At 41.5% G+C, this 20,220-nt stretch overlaps 1 long non-coding RNA gene across 1 annotated transcript; it reads left to right on the plus strand.

The window, feature by feature from the left end:
- The first annotated feature begins 7,304 nt into the window (after positions 1 to 7,304).
- Positions 7,305 to 14,060, plus strand: LOC115095526. Its single transcript, XR_003857802.1, has 3 exons — positions 7,305 to 7,468; positions 11,885 to 11,932; positions 13,803 to 14,060. It is a non-coding gene; the product is annotated as an uncharacterized LOC115095526 (long non-coding RNA).
- Positions 14,061 to 20,220: the final 6,160 nt, after the last annotated feature.

A 20,220-nucleotide genomic window follows, 5' to 3' on the forward strand; every position in this document is an offset into this window, starting at 1 on the left:
GAAGCTGTGAAGCATGACTGCTAGGGTCTAGGAGGGGCAAGGGTTGGTTACTGAGAGGTCTAGAAAGGGAGAAAGAGCTGGGAAGCAATCCTGCTGGGACCTGGGAAGATAGGAGAGTGAGACTTTTATTGCTTCTGTTTCTCTGAGATGCGAAATAGGAAGAATTTGATTTTCTCTGTGTCATTTTTGGGAAATGCGCATTTGAATATTTCTATAGTTTATATTACTGGGAAAATGCAATTGTTTTTATTTCTCTGGTGATATACTGTAGGCACAGTCTGGCTTTTTGGGGTTTCCAGTTCAGCTTTTGTCTCCATGTTTCTCTTTCTAATTTGTCATCAGTTATTCTGTATTTGGTGAGGGGATAGGCAGTGTGCTGTAATGAGACTGCAGTGATGTGTGTTGATGTGAAGAAAAGACAGATTTTGGAATGGTTTTTCTTTTTTTCTCCTGACTGTAAGAAGTGGGAAAATTAGAAATTTTGGAAGAATTCATAAATTTTACATCACAATCCTTGCCTCTTGGTCTTATTCTTTATCAGAGAATGTTTTTGTTTGCTTACAGTACCACAGAGGGAAGGAGTAATGTTGGCAACCTGTCTGCAGGCAGGGAAGCTTTTGCCCCATAGGCTGTTCATTTCTTTTCTGGGGTTCGTATTAGTGTGACTTTCTTGCCCTTAATCATTTCAACAAAGAGGACTGGGTGGGGAACGCAGGGGAGGCAGACCAAATGCATTGGACCCCAGGTCCAGAGACCTTCGGAACGCTTCTGATATCTCCTTCATGAATGTGAGACTCTGTGACTGGAGGGTGAGAGTCCCTTTCACCCATGGATCACAAAGTATAGCAGGCATGTATCATTTCATGTGAGAGGTTTCAGTCTCCTTTGCACCTCTGCCGCAAGGAGTCCACAATCTGCAACACCGCTGCTAACATTCCCTCTTGTGCACGGAAGCTAGGGTTGACCTCCACCCAGGGTGGCACTTCTGGAGCTCAGAGCCTCCGTGGCATCCTTGAAAAGTAGCAGCTGCCTCATCACCTCACAATCATGATGTGCCAGGGTATAATCCACAGCTATCTCTATTTCTAGAGAGAGATCATGAAGGGGCGCTGCTGCTCCACTAACCTCTGCAGCATCATATAGTGGACTTCCAGTGGGTGCCAACATCTGGAATGGGATACTTGTGAGGCATCCTGAATTCTTTCTGCTTCCCATGAGAGGAGCTGCCCTGCTTTCAGATTTCAATGGAAATGTCCTTTCTATCAAGTTCATCAGGAATGCATTCTTGTCCTCACTGGGACCCTGCCCCAGAGCATCTCTCACTGCTAGATGCAGCAAATGTGCAAAGCAACAGATACCCTGAAAGCCGCCATCTTCTATTGCTTTTATCATATTACCACAGTCTGCCAGAAAGACACTTGTGTGAAGACTCCTGCCTCTCTTGTCTAGTTGCCAACTCTTCAGCATCTTTCTTATAGTTGATAGAATATTGCACAAAGTATGGGTATGCAGCAAAGCCCTTCTGTATCCGGATGTTCCATTCCCACTAGGGCTGCTACCATCCCCTGCCTCAGCCAGGTCCCATCAGTGTGCTGTCAGGGCGAGGTAAGAGTGTATAGTGTTCATGCTGGTCCAGATATTGTTGGTGAAATGGCTCTGTGAATTTGTTGGTGCACTCTTTTGAGAATAGTTTGCTGGAGGCACTGGATAAAATTACACATCTAAAAGAATTGTTCTTTCCTCTGAAGAGGAACCAGGTTCTTGGTTTAATGTGCCTTTGGTTAATAAGAAAAACTTTATAAAGCAGGCTGAAGGAGATGGTGACTAAGGAAGTGCAAGGGGCAGTCAGATTGCAGTATAGGAGGTTGTTTCATGCTAGCCATAAGCAATATTTTATTGGACATTTACAGACTTCCATGAACCTTGGTAGCACAGTTGATGGAGTCCACCAGAACTGAAGTATATTCTGAAGAGGTAGACTGTGATGGCTTTGTCCAGTTTTGTAAAGAAAAGTTAGTTAGGATACAGGGCTTCTTACAAGGAACTCCACGGGATGAGAGTGTTACCCTCTATCCTGTAGGAGAAAAAGGGTGGGATTGTTTTGAGGTTGTAGCATCCGCATTGGTGAGTGAGATGGTAGCTGGGTTTTGGGCTTCACATTCCCCTCTGGACGTCTTCCCCCTGTGGGTTTTACAATGCACAGGGAAAAGTATAATTACCATGTCGGTTAATCTTTCATTGGAGGTGGGGGGGTATATCCAGCTCAGTTTAAGAAGAGCATAATTCACCCTATTTTGAAAGACAGTAAGTTGCCTACTAATGCCCCCCCCCCCCTCCTTGTTATCATACAATTTCTGTTCTCCCCTCATTAGGTAAAGTCCTGGAGAAGGTGGTATTTTTTTTCATCTAGTTCAGTATTTGGATGACAATGCCGTACTTCACGTGAATCAGTGTGGTCTTATAAGGGTCAGGGGTTGTGAAACCTTGTTGGTTTCAGTAGCAGATTACATCTTGAGGGAGTTAGACCAGTGGTGGATGGTAATCCTGGTGTTATTGGATGCATCCTCTGCTTTTGAGTTACTTAGTATTTAGCAGACATCAAAAAGCACCTAAAGGAGATAAATGTGACCATCATACAGCAAGTACAAATTGCCCGTATATTATGTGGCTATTGTTTAGTGCATAGTCAAATATAATTATTGGTCATTACTTTAACATTTGTCAAGATATTTTCAAAGCAAATAAAAACGTAATGAGACTTAGCTTTACATTATCTTGGTTAAAGACAGGTTTCTCTTGTGAGCCAATACTGGTTCAGTGTTTCAAGTAAATCTGCATCAGGGACACAAAAGAAACCATTAGAGTTAGCTTTCAAGACCACTGAAATATTTGAAACAAAAGTTTAGCCAATAATTTACATAGAGGCATCTGAGTAACATATAGTGCATAAAAAAAGTAGTCAGAGATCCATGCACTTACTGTTTAATAATGTTCACAACTGTTACGCATCAGAGTGACAGTTTTTCTCTGTAATGGCTTCCACTAAGGAACGCCGACACCCAGGGCCGGTGCAAGGGTATTGGGCGCCCTAGGTGACCCTTGCGCTGCCGCCCCATACCGGTCGTGCCCCCTCCCTGGTCGCTTCCCCCTACCTGTTTCGGCACCAACTGTGTGCTTCTCAGGGCGCCGAGCCATGGGGGGCGCCGAGCCATGGGGGGCGCCGAAGAGCAGCCACGTGGTGCCGCAAGCCCTGAGAAGCACACAGTCTCTATTTCTCTTTGCCGCAAGTGGGATAGGCTCCGCTTGCAGCACCACATGGCTGCTCTTCATTGCCCCCTACGGCTCGGTGCCCTAGGCGACCGCCGAAGTTCGCTTAATGGATGCGCCAACCCTGCCGACACCACTTATTAGGTTTTAAATACTAAGAACACCATGAGAAAACCCTTATCCAATCACATGCTTTGATGACGCTGCCTAATATACATCACAAGAATCTATGCAAGGTTCTACATTAGGAGTCACCACTCAGGAAAAGGATCTAGGTGTCATAGTTGAAAATACATTGAAATCTTCTGCTCAGTGTGCAGCAGCAGCCAAGAAAGCAAATAGAATGCTAGGGATTATTAGGAAAGGAATGCAGAATAAAACAGAGAATAACATAATGCCTCTGTATCTCTCCATGTTACAACCTCATCTTGTGTACTGTGTACAGTTCTGGTCACCATATCTCAAAACAGATATAGCAGAATTCGAAAAGGTACAGAGAAGGGTGACCAAAATGTTAAAGGGGATGGAAAAATTCTGCTATGAAGAAAGGCTAAAGAGGTTAGGATTCTTCAACTTGGAGAAGAAATGGCTGAGGGGAGACATGATAGAGGTCTATAAAATAATGAATGGAATGGAACACGTAAATGTTAATCAGTTGTTTATTTTTGACAAGTACAAAAACCAGGGAATACACAATGAGTTACTAGGTAATACATTTAAAATTAATAAGAGAACATATTTTTTATTCAATGTATAATTAAACTCTGGAATTCATTGCGAGAGGATGTGGTGATAGCTATTAGTGTGGCTGTGTTTAAAAAAAGTTTGGAAAAGTTCCTGGAGGTGAAGTCTATTAACCATTATTAAGGTAGAGATGCAGAAATCCATTGCTTATTCTTAGAATAAGCAGCTTGGAATCTATCTAACCCTTGGGATCCTCCAAGGTATTTGTGATTTGGATTGGCCACTGTTGGAAACAGGATACTGGACATGATGGATCTTTGGTCTGACCCAGTATGGCAAGTCTTATGTTCTTGTTATGTTCTAATCAAAACTGACAAACAGCCGTAGAAGTAGAAGGATTTGCTTTGTTAAGTCATCAGTTATTATGCATGTAATGGAAATGGCGGTCAATTTAAAATTAAATTACTGTTTTATGCTGCATTATGTTTTCATGTAAACTGAGGTGATGTTCCAAACGTGCCGCGGTATATAAAAACACTTAAATAAATACATAAATAAATAAAATAAATTGTATCACTTAAATTGTAAAAATTAAAAAAGAAAAAAGAAGTTCTTGTATCAATAAGGAATCTTAGGGAATATATTCTGAGTAATCATAAAGTATGCCAATCAATTTTTTCATTCAAGCCCTATGGCGACAGAATATTTAATAAAAAAAATCCAATGCTGTTCTCGCTTATCCAGAAGTTATCCAGTACTTCCACCTTGGGTGGACAATTTAATTGTTTCCAATATAGTTTAGTGCAAATCTGAAAAGACATGTCCAGTGTTAGGCAATGTTGGACTATTGGCGCTTGTATCTTCTTGATATTGATGCAGCTTTGATGCTCCATTAATCTATCTGAATTGAGAGACTTGTATGTCCCACATATACTGTATAAGTTTACAGAGGCACTGGAATACATACACTACATATCTCGTGGTACAATCTGTATGATGTTTTAATTGAATGATTCGTCTAGTACCAGGATGCTGCCAAGAATTTCCAGTGTATGCCAATGCACACATATCAGATGCTCCATGGTAAAAATGTCTGGGTACTTACATAAATTCTTCACTTTGCTGAGATAGGGTTGCTTTTACCACATGATCCCAAATATTATTCCTCATGTGTTGTGAGTCAGAAAGTGGATCCATGGTCCAACCAACAAAGAAGGGAAGAAGTAGTTCTCCGCAGATGGAGTAGGTCAGTAGGAGGTGTCGCTGCAGAAGGCCGATGATCTTCACTCTGGAAGTCCGTGACCCCTCCAGGCGGGTTCTGTGGAGGCCTGGACCGCTGGGACTTAGGTGGCTTCGCCCTGGAAGCCCGCGGTCCCCCCGGGAGGAGCCCGTAGGGACCCGGGCCGCTGGGACTTAGGAGAGCGGCCAGAGACGGCAACGAGGGAGCAGACCAGGTTCAGGGCAGGCAGCTGAAGACGTGGACGAGAGAACAGACCAGGATCAAGGCAGGCAGCTGAAGACGTAGACGAGAGAACAGACCAAGATCGAGAGCAGAAGACACTCCGAAGATTGGCTCCACACCACGGACTGGAACGGGAAGGCGGACCAGGCAGGCAGGAACAGACAGGCCAAATCAGGATCAGGATCAGGCTGAGGCTGGATCGGGATCAGGTAGGCAGGATCAAGCAGGCAGGCAGGATCAGGATCAGCAACTCTTCACTCAAACGAGTTGACCGCGATGCAAGGCAAAGAACAGGGGTCAGACGCTGAGTTTAAATCTCCCTCGGCGTCTGAAGTCAGCGAGGGGGCTGGCTCTGTCCTTCATGCCAGAGGCCCTTTAAAAGGGTTTCCTCTGCGCATGCGAGCGAGCCTAAGGGACGGGGTTTCCATGGCGTTCGACGGCGTCTCACTCGTGGGGATGCCGTGATGTAGGCCCAAGCAGGCCCGGGAGATCCGCGGTCTGGCTGGCGTCTCTCTCTCCAGGAGGAGGTAAGGGTCCGGTCACGAGGGTTGTGGACGGAACCGCAACATCATGTATATGAAATGTGAGGGGAATTTCTAAACACTGGATGCATGGCCATGATGTGCTAGTGTTGTTTTACCAAAGCTGCTATCTTAGGGGCAAGATTGGAATATCTTTGAACACAAGTTAGTTCTTCTACTGATGGTCTGGATTTATATTCTAATAAAGACTGTTATGTTGGTTTTCTGAAAACAGACGTCTGTATAGATGGATCTTGTTTATGAATATCAATATCCAAGAAAGAAATTGTGTTATAATGATAATTTAAATTAGAACACAAGTTATTGTCTTGTTGTTAAATCATGGTGAAAAGATAAAAGTTCTTTTTCTGATCCATTCAAAATAAAGAAGATATCATCAATGAAGCCAAATACTAAGTGATTCCTATATTCACGAGTGTTCTTATGGAGGGGGGTATTGGTTTGCTGGTTTGCCTCTTTTTTGGAGGGGCATTTTTAGCAAGTTCAGGTAGGCTCTCAATGTTCTTCCTGGGAACCATTGATCTCCAGAGTTCCCTAGAACTCCTCCATTTTTCCTATTTTATTTAATCTCAATGTGCTCCCCCTTTGTAGGCTTTTATAGAGAGATTGGGGGTCCCTTTAAAATGCTACACTGACAATATCCAGTTAGTGTTTCCTCTGCTGGGTTGAGTTTTAGGTACTGTTACCTGCATTGATAAAGTATTTCAGGAGGTAAGATCTTGATTGTTACGGAATGGTCTTCTCTTGAATGTCTCCGATAATTTGACCTCTAAAATGTTAGGTAAGTACTGAGATGGGCAGTTTTGAAACTCAGTGCACAAATGCTAGGTCATTTTCAAAAGGAAAAACTCCTCATGGCATTTCCCTTTGAAAATCCAGCTGGAGAACACAATGTGGGTAAAATAGTATCTGAATATTGTGCCACAAAGTAATAGCTGAGATTTGAAAAAACAATCTCCCACTAAAGGGAGAGTGGGGGGTGGGGAAGAGGCAAAAATCAAGATCTGGTTTTATGCAGCTAAACACATTAGCTCATGTAAAAGCTTTGATTATTGCCCCATAATGATTATTCAACTCAGTCTCATTAATGAAGTACTTTGAAAGGAATGTAATCAAATGTATAGTAGAAACAATATAAACAAAGGCTTTAAGACATGGAATACTACACTAGCAAGCTACACCCTGCCTTTGAGAATGCATAAAAACTTAATAATGGGTTTAGAGGTTTTCAAATATCCTAGCTATATGAGTCTTATTATATTGTAATGAGTGTTTATGGTCCCCACCTATGGAAAGTCACTCAGTATCCGCTGGTATCAAAGGCTGCTAGAGTATAAAAACAACACACTGTGCCAGACAAAATATAACTTAGGGAATCCTTCTTTCAGACCTCCTTCCTGAAGCAAACCTTGCTGTACGGCGACAGAAACAACCATGTCTGCAAAGGGTGGTGGTTATCAAAAGCAGCAGTGCCAAGATCCCTGCCAGAAGATACCCAATCCATGCCAAGATCGTAAGTAATATCAGTATGAAAAATGGCTCGGCATAATATTTAAAGAAACATATTTTGTAATAAAATAAATGTAGTCTTTGTTGAATGGAATTAATAGCTGTTTAATTGCTTTATAAACTCTGGATTTCTGGATCCATGCTGCTTAGATAAATTTGTAACAGTGAACTGGTTAATTACTTAATGAGGACAAATATCATTGTTAATTGAAATAATGTGAGTCAATTAATATTGGTGGTGAATATCTATAAACAAATGAAAAATAAAGATATTTATCCATTATATATTTTTTAGAAACCTAATACTCTATAATACAGTTTAATTTATAAACTGTGAGATACATATTCAGAGGCATTTAGCTGGATAACTCACAAGTTATTGAGCTAAATTTTGATTTTTGAATATTTTGGGCACATATCCAGCTAAACTTAGCTGGATATCTCATTATCCAGCTAAAAGTTTGCTGGATAACATAGAGGCATTCTGTGGGCATTTCTGGAAGAAGTGGCTAACACTGATACTCAGAGTTAGCCAAGCTGGTCATGACATAGAGTTGTCCTAAAGTTAACTGAATAAAGTTATCCAGCTATCTTTAAGATATCCATCTATATTCAATAGTGCAGCTGCACCACTGAATATTCCTCCAAAACTGGATAAGTTTATCCAGCTAACTTTACAATCTAGGCAGTAACTCTGTGGTATTAACTCTTTGGGGGATAATATATTATTTCATCACTGGAATATCCAGTTCATGTATCTCCATTGATTAAGCTTTATGCTACCTATAATCTCTATGATCATATCCTCACTAATCATAATAAAGGATAAAGAAAATCTGATTAGGAAATGTCCTTTGTTATATTTGAGCATAATTGTAATAATACCAAAATATCGAGTTCTATTGTTTTTATCAATATAATGGAAAAAGAACATATGTACTAATAGGTGTTAACAATAATGTCTGCTCTATCTAATACCCATGACCAGAATGCATTAATGTACACTGTTTGCATCTGCATTAGCTTTTGTTCCAATGTTAAAATTGATGGAAACAAGTGATACCTGTTGATTTTAAATTGGGATAGTTCATGGGCCCTCAAATCTAATCAGCCCAAGCAATATAAGATGTGTGTGACATTATAACCAGTATGAACCAACTGGCTCATACAATGTATGTGTGTCATATAGCTTGACAGTCTTTAAAATTCTGAGAAGAGGTCAGGAGCCAGTAGGGGATATTATTAGCACAGGCTCAAAAGGATAACAGCACTTATCGGGACATATAACATTAAAGAAAGATTTCACTGTCAGTCCTAAAGTGAAAAATGGGTGGGTGAAGATTTTACATATAAATAGAACTCTAGGAATAAATATCTAGGAAACATGCTCTACAGTCATGCTCTACAGTTTAAGATAGGTGCCAAAGCTCTGTATATTGAACATATAGAAAATAGTAGTAATTCTATTAGGCTATATAATTGAAGAGAAGTGTCACAGCTTCTATATGTTGAACAGTCTTCCTGAAACAATTCAATAGTTTAAATATGTTTTGCTGGACAATGTATACACAGATCTATTTTGCAAATTCCAATGTATTTTATTTATTTATTTATATTATTTTGTATTACGATATTCTGATAACAATCATAATGGTTCATAGCATAAATACAAATAAAATCACATAAAACATAAACCTTCAAATCCGTATAAATAATACAACATAAAAATATCCTAACCCTAAAAATGAAATAAAATACAAATAATTCAATAAAAACACATGACATTATACAATCGAATATTTGTAAAATGAAATGAAATATAATGAGTCTTATGGCTGAGCTACTACTTGTGTAGCCTCACTACTTTAAACTGCTGCTTCTTCAGTCATGATAGTTAGGTCTGGATTTATGCATAGGTCTACTAGGCCTGTGTCTAAGGCTGCAAAATCTGTGGGTGCAGAAAATATCCTGCTTCCCTCCACCCTGCAATCCTGCCTCATTTTGGAAGGTGCCCCTCCTGCTGTTGTCGCTACTGTCTCCTTCTCTCTAGAACTTCAGCTCCAGAGGTGCAATAAGCATGGAGACTAAGCTTTCACTCTCAAGTCTCGCCCTCTCTGGGCTTCCAATTATTTATTTTAAAACGTTATTTCTTGGACATTTCTGATAATGTCCATGTTAGGGTGAGGGCCTGTGAGTACAGCTTAGTCCTTGTGCTCACTGTGCTTTGAGGATTGCCATTGGATTGCCAAGGTCTGGGGCACCGCACGCTGAGGTAGATCTTACAAAAGTATGCAGGATTTTATAAGATACGCGCATAGTCGCGCATATCTTATAACATCCGGGGTCGGCGCGTGCAAGGCTGCACAAAATCGTCAGCCTGCACGCGCCGAGCCGCACAGCCTACCTCCGTTCCCTCCGAGGCCACTCCAAAATCGGAGCGGCCTCAGAGGGAACTTTATTTCCGCGTCCCCCCACCTTCCCCTATCTACCCCACCCCCAGCCCTACCTAAATCCCCCCTACCTTTTGCCTTTTGTTGTGCAAGTTACACCTGCTTGAAGCAGGTGTAACCTGTGTGCGCCGCCTCGGCATTCCCCGGCACAGGCCGCAGTGCTGGGGGACTCGGGACCGCCCTCCCGGCCCACCCTCGGACCCGCCCCGGACCGCCCCCTGACCCCCGAACATGCCCCCAGGATACGCCCCCGGACTGCCGACACTTCTATGGACACGCCCCCTCCCACCCCTTTTACGAAGCCCAGGGACTTACACGCATCCAGGGCTTTGCGTGCGCCGGCGGCTTATGCAAAATAGGCGCGCCGGCGCGCAGGGCTTTTAAAATCTAGCCCATATCTTTGAGGCTCACTGCAGACAGGAGGGGCCTGAATGGCACCAACACTAAATTAGTAGCCAATCAAACCCATCCCTGATAATAGTAATCAACATGTCAGTTGTTGAAGGGATCTTTCTAGCCTCCCAACTTATCATTAATTCTACCAGAGAGAAATTGATTTATCAACTATTTCAAATTTGCAACTTATTTCTTTTCTTCTGTTTATATCTGGACCCAACTGGTTCAGCTGAACTTAAAGAAATTTTTAAAAGCCTTTTACTCATATTCCGGGTCAATTATCAAGTTGCGATATGGCCTTCTCGCATGCATAACACCCTACTGCATGCGAAACCGGCCACACTGCGGCGGTACTATTCAAGTTAAAAGAAGGGGAGGAGTATGGGCTGGGTTGGGCAGAGTTATGTCCCAGCAGCCCTGCGGGCGATAATGTTTTTCACATTATCGCTGGCAGCACTGCGGGAAATAACTATGCCTTTTCCTGTGGCCCTATGGGGGTGATAGTGTGCAGTGCAGCCACACCACAGAGGGCAAAACCATACCATTGAGGAGTGGAGGAGTAGCCTAGTGGTTAGAGCAGTGGCTGTGAACCAGGAGACCAGCGTTCAAGTCCTGTTGTTGCTCCTCGTGACCTTGGGCAAGTCACTTTCCCCTCCATTGCCTCAGGTACAAGTGTAAATTATAAGCCCTCTGGGGATAGGGAAAATACCTATAGTACCTGAATGTAATCTACTTTGAAGCACTGAAAAAAGTGCAAAAAGCAGAATAAGAATCTAAATTAAAAAAAATAAATACCACCACAATGCAGACAGCTGCACACTATAGGCCCCCCTTCCCTTCTTTATTCGCGAGCCATCATAAATATAGCAGAATGATGAATCCAGGCTTTAGATGCTTATTTACATGGGTAAAAGAGTTATTTGAAGATAGTTCATCTTGTACGTGGGTAAGTGTATTCATGTTGTTCAACCATGCACCATATTTTTGTTGAGGCATTCCCATTTCCCTGGGCAGTGTTATGCAGGAAGCAGATGCAGATCTCTGTGGGTATTTCTTTCCTTGGGCAATTTTCAAATTGAAAACAAGCTTATGTTTTCCCTTTGACAACTGGTACTAAATTCACTGATAAAAGCACCTGCTTACTTTGCATCTGCCTGCATTTTTTAAAATGTCTAATAAAATGTACTATATGAATAGCAATAACTATTTGATGTTTATATAATAACATTCAGGTTATGCAAAAAAGACAGGAGTCAGATGGCACCTTATACACTAACCAATTTATTGAAGCATGAGCTTTCGAGGACAGAGTCCAATTCATCAGATGCATAAGTTAGGTTATGACATTTATTCCTAGTTCAGCTGTGCATAGCAATATGTTCAGTGTGTAGGCTTGGCCTTCTGAATTCATTATTTGTTACTGATATTTTACAGATAAGTCAGATTAGGACAATGTATTTACCACAGTATGCCATTCCATGCACTCATAGATGTATTAGGAAATATAACTGGGACCTTCCTAAAACGGAAAATGGAAAGTCACTTAAATCACATTTTCTTTTTCTTACTTTCAGCATGCAAGGATATTCCACAATGTCAGGACCAGACATCTAAATGCCAAGGTAAGAGAAATTACATTTGCTTTACCACATATAACGATTATATCTTAGAGGTGTGCATTTGTTTTTAAATGTAATGAAAGACTTGTGTTTCATTTGAAAATGAAAAAAAGGACCCCACTAATCAAAGAAAATTCTTTTTCACTCAACGTACAATTAAGCTCTGGAGATTTTTGCCAGAGGATGTGGATAGTGCAGTTATTGTGGCTGGGTTTAAAAAAGGTTTGGAGAAGTTCTTGGAGAAATCCATTGACTGCTATTAATCAAGTTGGCTTAGGGAATAGCCAGAGCTATTACTGGCATCAATAGCATGGGATCTGCTTAGTTTTGGGTACTTGCCAAGTACTTGTAGCTTGGATTGGCCACTGTTGGGAACAGGATGCTGGGCATAATGGACCCTTGGTCAGACCCAGTATGGCAATTTTTTATGTTCTTAGGTTCATGATATTTAGGTTTCTTTATACTGCTTTTCCTTTCAGAAAGTCAGCAACCACCCACCTGAGTCATCATAATTTTTTTTTTATTTTACCTTTCCACCCCTGGCTTTTCCCTCTTTCTGCAGGTAGTAGCTTACCCCATTAGCTAGAAGCCTAAATGGGGCAGGAGTGATCCACAGTTGATTCTGTCTGAAAATGACATCAGCTGGCCTCAGAACTGGCACTATTTTTTTTCTGGCCTTATATTGTACAGCCATACTGCATATGGATGTAAAACAAAATGGCGCTAGCCTCAAGAACCTGAGTCTAGTGCCATTTTTATATAGCCATACAGCATTCATACAACAGGAAGGCGCTGGCCTATGCCAATTTGAAACTGGACCTGTTTTGACTGCTATGACACCACAGGCAGGGTAAGCTACTACCTATAGGGAGGAGAGGGTGATGGGGTAGGAAAGGATATTTTAAATATCATGGTGGTACTGGGGGTGAACTATTGTTGTTTTGCCTGATCCATTTCATTTTGGCTTTCTCTTGGGGTTTTTTCTATTTCTTTTTCTTTTAGTTTTATGTTTATTTCATTTCAACAAAACAAAATAAACATAAAAGAAAAAATAAAGAAAAAAACATCTAAATGACAAAATGAATCAAAAACATTTTTGGATGCACATCCCTAATATATCATTCTTCAGCAGAAGTTGAAAAATAAATAACCAGTTTGTCAAAGTAATGTTTATTGCTAATCAATCAACTGTGAGTACATGTGCAGTTAGTGTAGCTGGGTTCAAAAAAGGTTTGGATAAGTTCTTGGAGGAGAAGTCCATTAATGGCTATTAATCAATTTTACTTAGGGAATAGCCACTGCTATTAATTGCATCAGTAGCATGGGATCTTCTTAGTGTTTGGGTAATTGCCAGGTTCTTGTGGCCTGGTTTGGCCTCTGTTGGAAACAGGATGCTGGGCTTGATGGACCCTTGGTCTGACCCAGCATTGACATTTCTTATGTTCTTATGTTCTTAAAACTTTCAATCACAATTTTTCCAGAAGTATGAAACAAAAAAGAGAGAGCAACATAATTCCCAATCCTGGGTTACTATTCCCTGGGACATTTGGAACTGGAATGCTGTGAAGGGAAAGGACTCTCAGCCATCACATAGCATTGATACCTATTTTCCAGACTGAGGATGCACGTGTATCGGGATCTGCAAAGAGCTTCGACCTGTGGCCAAAGATTGTAACTGCAATAGTTGAGCCTGATAGGGGAAGGAAACAGGGGCTTATAAAAAAAAAGGGGAAAAGTCATGAGGAGTTGCAATTCAGCTGGAAGTCCAAAGCAACTGGAAGTTCAAAGCAATAAGAATAAACTTACAGGTAAAAATACAAAGAAAGCAAAAAGAACAAGATTAATTCTGCCTTTATGTTTCTGTTTCCTATAGATCCATGTGACCCATACCCAAGCCAATGCCAACAGGGTCAAGGAAAAGGATATAAGAAATGTTGATTCAGCGCTGGAAAGTTCTCTTCATAAATCTTATTCATATCAGTATAAAAATGAATCAAGAATGTGCAGATTTTGCCCTATTCTTTCACTTAATCAAAAAACATCATAATCAATCTATTTTCCTATCGCCTATGTGACCAATTTATACTAAGATGATATTGCTGCTAAATTAAATATATTATTCATCAGTATATCTATTGTCTTCTTGTGTCTTCTTAAAAATATTCCTCTAATTTTCTTGCATTAGTGAAGATGTTAAATGTATTGCTCCTATCTATGCAATATTTCACATTCTGTCTGCCTTTATTCAATTTTAATTAAACTAGATCTTTAAAGTGAATAAAAATAGTATATATGACATGTATATCCAGATCTTTGTACACCAGTACAAAAATGTATGATTGTGTTGCACATTTTAACAAATGTTAGTGTCTCATGAAAATCAAATCACTTTGCTCCTTCTTGTATCATTAAGAATACATTTTACAAGAATAATCAATAAAATCCCAAATTCTACAATACTCACTGAATAATATACCCCCATTTTAATTGGTAGAAGAACCTTCAAAATATGTCTCCGTGATATCAACATGTTATGCAGTTTCAAAATTCACTGAACATAAAACAGCAGCTGATGATGTACATAATAGGGGCACAATACCAACATTTTAGACTTTATAAAATTGACTCCAAAAAATTGAAAGCATTGCACAGCACCATGACAACTGAAGCCAGAAGTGACTGAGAGCAGCCTTGGTGAAAACAGCAACTTAGATCCTGCAAAAAAGAATGAACTTTGTTGATAGCCTCTGAAAGCAGTTGGGGCAAAGGCCAGGTTTAGCGCATTCTGCCACTTTCATGCACAAAATATTCGTACAGGCAAATCTTCCATAAGACTAATAGACCTTGAAATAACAAGAACATTCTCTATAGAATTTGTGTTCATCAAAATAACACTTGGCCAGCTTCAAGCCTCCACTAAAGTTGCTATTAATTCTTTTATAGGGGAGTGAAGTCTAAGGTCTTTCATTAAGCCAAAACTATGGGGAATGTGATAAGACCCCACAGAACCCCATCCCTCCAGTTTATTTACTCAATACTTATTACTCACTTATTTGCAAATATCAACAAAACTCAACCAATAATGGGTGCAGTGCAAAAGTAGGACACTTACTATTCACCCTAAAAAAAGTGTATTCAGATTCTGGGGTCAACTCAGTAACATTGACATAATCTCTTGTCACTACCTGGCACCTTGGAAAGTAACATAAAACTCTGCAAAACACACAGGGGTACATTTAAAAAAAAAAGCACGAGCGCGTACTTTTGTTCGTGCACCAGGTGCAAACAAAAATATGCCTGATTTTAATAGATCTGCACGTAGCCTTTAAAATCTGGGGTAGGCGCGCGCAAGGCTGCCCAAAATCACCGAGCCGAGCCGCACAGCCTGCCTCTGTTCCCTCCACCCCCCCGCACCTTCCCCTCCCTTCCTCTACCTAACCCACCCCCCCAGCCCTATATAAACCCCCCTACCTTTGTTGAACAAGTTACGCCTGCCCAAGGCAGGCGTAACTTGCGTGTGCCGGGCCGGCCGCCGGCGCGCCATGGTCCGGTCCGGGGGCTGGTCCGGAGGCCACGGCCACACCCCCAGAACACCCCTGATGACGCGCCGGCCGCGACACGCCCCCACGCCCCTCCAGGGAAAGCCCCGGGACTTACGCGCGTCCCGGGGCTTTGTGCGCATCGGAAGCCTATGCAACATAGGCTCGGCGCGCACAGGGGGAGCTTGGGCCAGGTTTTCAGGGGGTACGCGCGTACCCCTTTGAAAATCTGGCCCAGTGTTTGTACACATGTAGCAAACTTGCCAGGGCCAAAACAGCAAAATCCTTACCTATGACATGGTGTCATTATAAATATTACAGAAGACCCTTAAACACTAATGCAGTCAGGGTCAGATTTAATTTAGTTTAGTTTAATATATTTGTTATACTGCCCTTCAGAAAAAGGTTATCATTTCTCTCCTGCATGCCCTTGGGGTATCCTCCTCAGAAGCTATGAGATAAGGATGAAGTGGGGATCTGTCTGAAGTTATGATGCAATCAATGGGACACTCATCCTCCTTCCTCCAAGCAACACTCTCTCCCCTTGCATCAATCTCCTTAAAAAGACTTATGGCATCCTCATTACTGAAGGCCACACTAGGCAATTACCTGCTTTGCCTAATGGGACATTTAGTCCTGAAAACAGCCTCCTATTAGGAGATGCACATTATAAAACCAAACAAACCAGCCTGTGAATGTGAGGCCACTCTAAGCCCATGGCAACTAAAGTACTGTCTCTCTCAGTCTTATCACATTGGAAATTCAGGGGACCCTCCCCCTGCTCCTCAGACTCTGAGGCTCCTAGGGAACCCATCCTCCTGGGCCCTGATATGGCCCTTGGGTTGAAATGTTTGCTCCCCACTATGCAGAATATCTCACCTCCATCACAGAACATGCACATACCCTCAAGAAATATTGAATAAGGGACCATAAATTAGAGCTAGAAATGTGCAGACAAAATCTGAAATGGAAATCCCAAGAAGAAAAAGAAACATAAACAGAAATGCATTCCCTCTTGGCCTGTGGAAAATACAAAGTTATAGGAGATGCCTGTTCTCAAAGCTGACAGAGGAAACAAAAGACACTGCACAAATGAATGAGCAGGAAACAATCTGAATAATTTTCAAGAAAACCAGACAAATAGCAACTATAGCAGCAAAGCACTTTGGAGTACATTTTAAAAAAAAGCGCGAGCACATACTTTTGTTCGCACTCCAGGCCCAAACAAAAGTACGCCGGATTTCAATAGATACGCGCGTAGTTGCGCGTATCTTTTAAAATCCGGGGTCAGCGCGCGCTGCCCGTTCCCTCCGAGGCCGCTCCGAAATCGGAGCGGCCTCGGAGGGAACTTTCCTTCCGCCTCCCCCCACCTTCCCCTCCCTTCCCCTATCTAACCCACCCCCCAGCCCTACCTAAATCCCCCTCCTAACCTTTATCCTGGAAGTTACGCCTCCCTCTGGGCAGTCATAACTTACGCGCGCTGAAGGTCTGCTGACACGGCAGGCCCCGACACAGGCCGCTGTGTTGGGGCACTCGGCCATGCCCCCGGACCGCCCCGGGCCGCCACCATGCCCCCTGGCCATGCCCCTTTTTGCAAGCCCCGGGATATACGCGCGTCCCGGGGCTTGCGCGTGCCGCCAAGCCTATGTAAAATAGGCTCGGCGCACGCAGGGGCAGATTTCCTCAGGTTACGCACATATGTTATGCATGTAGCCTTTGAAAATCTGCCCATATATGTTGTGTCAGGTCACCAGGCCTGTCCACTAATGCAAGCTAATTAATGCACATTAATAGCCAATGTTAATATACTTTAGAATATTGGCTTCTAGATCTTTCTGAATATTAAACTCAGAATGACCAGAGATAATATTTAACATCACCAGAAACCTGGAATTGTCTTTGTCATTACCCTTTCTGAACTATATAATTTATATTGCATTTATTATTATTGTTATATTTTTCTTATTTTATTTTAATCATTTTAAAATGAATTTTAAAAGCCCAGTGTGCCCCATGAACAAGTTGGGCTTACATGATGACCCTATTTTAAAAAATGCCCAGATACACATTTAAAATCCGCTATGTGCACACCTGCAAAGTGTCCAAAAAGTGACGGGACATGGACGTTTTGGGGCCTGGCCAACAGATGTGCATATAAATACTTCCACACCCCATTGCATGCCATGGTCCCCTGCTGTGTAATTTTGCTTCTGCTATTGAAGAGGTATAAGTTTAAAAATATAAAAAAGAGCAATTTCTCAGGGGTTTATAGGGTCTGGGGTAACTGGGGGGAGTGCAGACTATCAAACCAGGGGGTTAGGAGGACCTAGCTGTTAAGTGGGCAAACTGGTGGACGAACTGGTTAAACTGGCAATGGCATAGGTGCATGCCCCTTTTAAAATTCCCCAACTTATGTGGTAGAAGCAGGATTTGTGTGCCCATGCATGTACCCACTTAAAATTTGGTGCACATGTGCGAGTGGTCTGGCAGTTTTATAACATGCAGATGCATGTTATAAAATGGCTGTGTATGGACGCATGCCGATGTACATATGCCAATGTGTACCTGTATGCCATTTTGAAAGTAACTATGTATTATGTTGGCAGCATGTACAAATTGTCAGGTCAATAAAGTTTCCTGAACTTGAATGTGAAACTAAAGAGAAATAGCTCAAGGCAGGTGGTCAAGGGAAGTGGATCTCTAGTTGAAAGAGACATCCAATTGCTGAAAAAATAAAGAGCTACCTAAAACCCTAGCCCAAGCTATATATAATTTATGAATACAAACTAAATCTCTCAAGTGAGCTTCAATAAATAACATAACAGATGCATAGACGTAAATTCACTTTTCTCAAGTCATGAAACAAGCCTACAGGGAGTGCAAACTAAAGTGTATGCATATTTTGCAACAATATGGGCCATCCAAATCTGCTCCCATTCTGTGATTTCAAGAACAAATCATATGATGGAAGGGTGCATGGGAAATTTAATACTGAAAACTTTATGAGGATTGCAGAATCCTTACGTACCTGGTCAATGAAAGAGGGAAATCACCAAAAATAGTAATCCGACTTGCTATCAATAGTATATTATACAAAGCTAGAACTAGCACTCAAAAATCCTTTAAATTGTAATTATTATTTCAACATGTGTTTATGTATGCACACTGGGAAGGGACATCATATGTGAAAAAACTCTGTAATAAATTTCCAGAGAAAACCATACCATTTTATCTGTTGCACACATGGAATTGCTCCATTGTATGATTATATTCAAATTAATATCTTTACCACAGTCATAATTTAACAGCTGTGATTATAAATCCCACATCACTAACATTTTATGCTATGCTGTTCAAAATCTTTAATCAAAATTGAAAATCCAAACAGCTACTTAAAATTAGAAATCCAGACTGCTTTCATAATTAGTAACAGTTCCTAAATCACATATCACATGTGATCTAAAGTCCAACCATATTTCAAAATGCTGGTATGTTGAAAAAATATTTTACTTTCCTTGATCATAGATGCCAAGCTGCACTCGACATGGTTCAGTGTTTTGAGTAAACTGCTTCAGGACTGCTTATCCTCTGATGTAAAAGCCCAAACTAACAGCAGCTGGAGGCTCTTCTTTCAGCATTCTTTCTGCCATAATAAAACTGCAAAAAACCCGACAAATTTAAAATAATGTCAGGTGGCCAGTTAAACAACCACCACTCTCATAAATCATGTGATCTCATCTCCTGATTCATGAGTGCATTCCACTCCAGTTCTTTATTTCAGCCTAACGTAATCATCGTGTTCAGCTTGAATATCCAAAACTGCTTGCTATAATTTAAAAGAGTCTGAGCATTTCCCCCATCAATGTTTTTGCACTGGTTCTATTTTTCACAGAGTTTTCCCACGTATGATGTCCCTTCATATTTAAAGATAAGTGTGCATGGGTAAATGCATGTTGAAATAATAGTTACAATTTAAAGGATTTTTGGATGGCAGTTCTAGTTTACTATGATAGAGAAATACCAGGGCATAACCAGATTTACAGTTTTCAGTGATTTCCCCAATAAACCTTTCTACCTCCCTTTCCCTGCCCCCATCCCACTCAGCTTTCCAGACAGAAGTAACTAAAGCTGACACAATCTTTTAGAATGAGAGATGATTTATGTTGGAGCTAGCTGAAATACGTGCCGTTAAGTGACAGACTGCCAATGGTGGAGCAATGATCACTTAGGCCCAGATGCATGTTCTCCTATGGGCCCCTGAACACACATACCCTCACACAAACAGACACACATATTCAGATGCCACTACTCACTCACTCTCTCTTCCCTTTTTATCTCAAAGCAGACCCCACCACTCTATATGCCACCCCCCCCCCCAAGTTGGATACTACCACACTCTCTCTTACTCCACACTCAACCTGGAGCCCACCATACTCTCCTTCTCTTTTTCCTTTCTCTCCTCTAAGCCTTATCTCAGTCACTCTTGCTCTACCATTTCCCTGCCAAAATGAACCCCATCACACTCTCTGAAACTTACTAACACTAGGAACAGAGCTTTCTCCATAGCAGGACCAAACCTATGGAACTCCTTACCACAATACCTAAGCTCAATTACTGACGCCAAAGCCTTCAAAAAAGAACTAAAAACATGGATATTCAGCCAAACGTTCAGAGATGGCGTGGGCTAAGCGGCTTACAACTACCATGACCCATCACCCATTTTTGGTTCCACACACTAGGCTTGTCGATCGT

The sequence above is a fragment of the Rhinatrema bivittatum genome, chromosome 7, assembly GCF_901001135.1.
Source record: "Rhinatrema bivittatum chromosome 7, aRhiBiv1.1, whole genome shotgun sequence".
NCBI classification, from domain to species: domain Eukaryota; kingdom Metazoa; phylum Chordata; class Amphibia; order Gymnophiona; family Rhinatrematidae; genus Rhinatrema; species Rhinatrema bivittatum.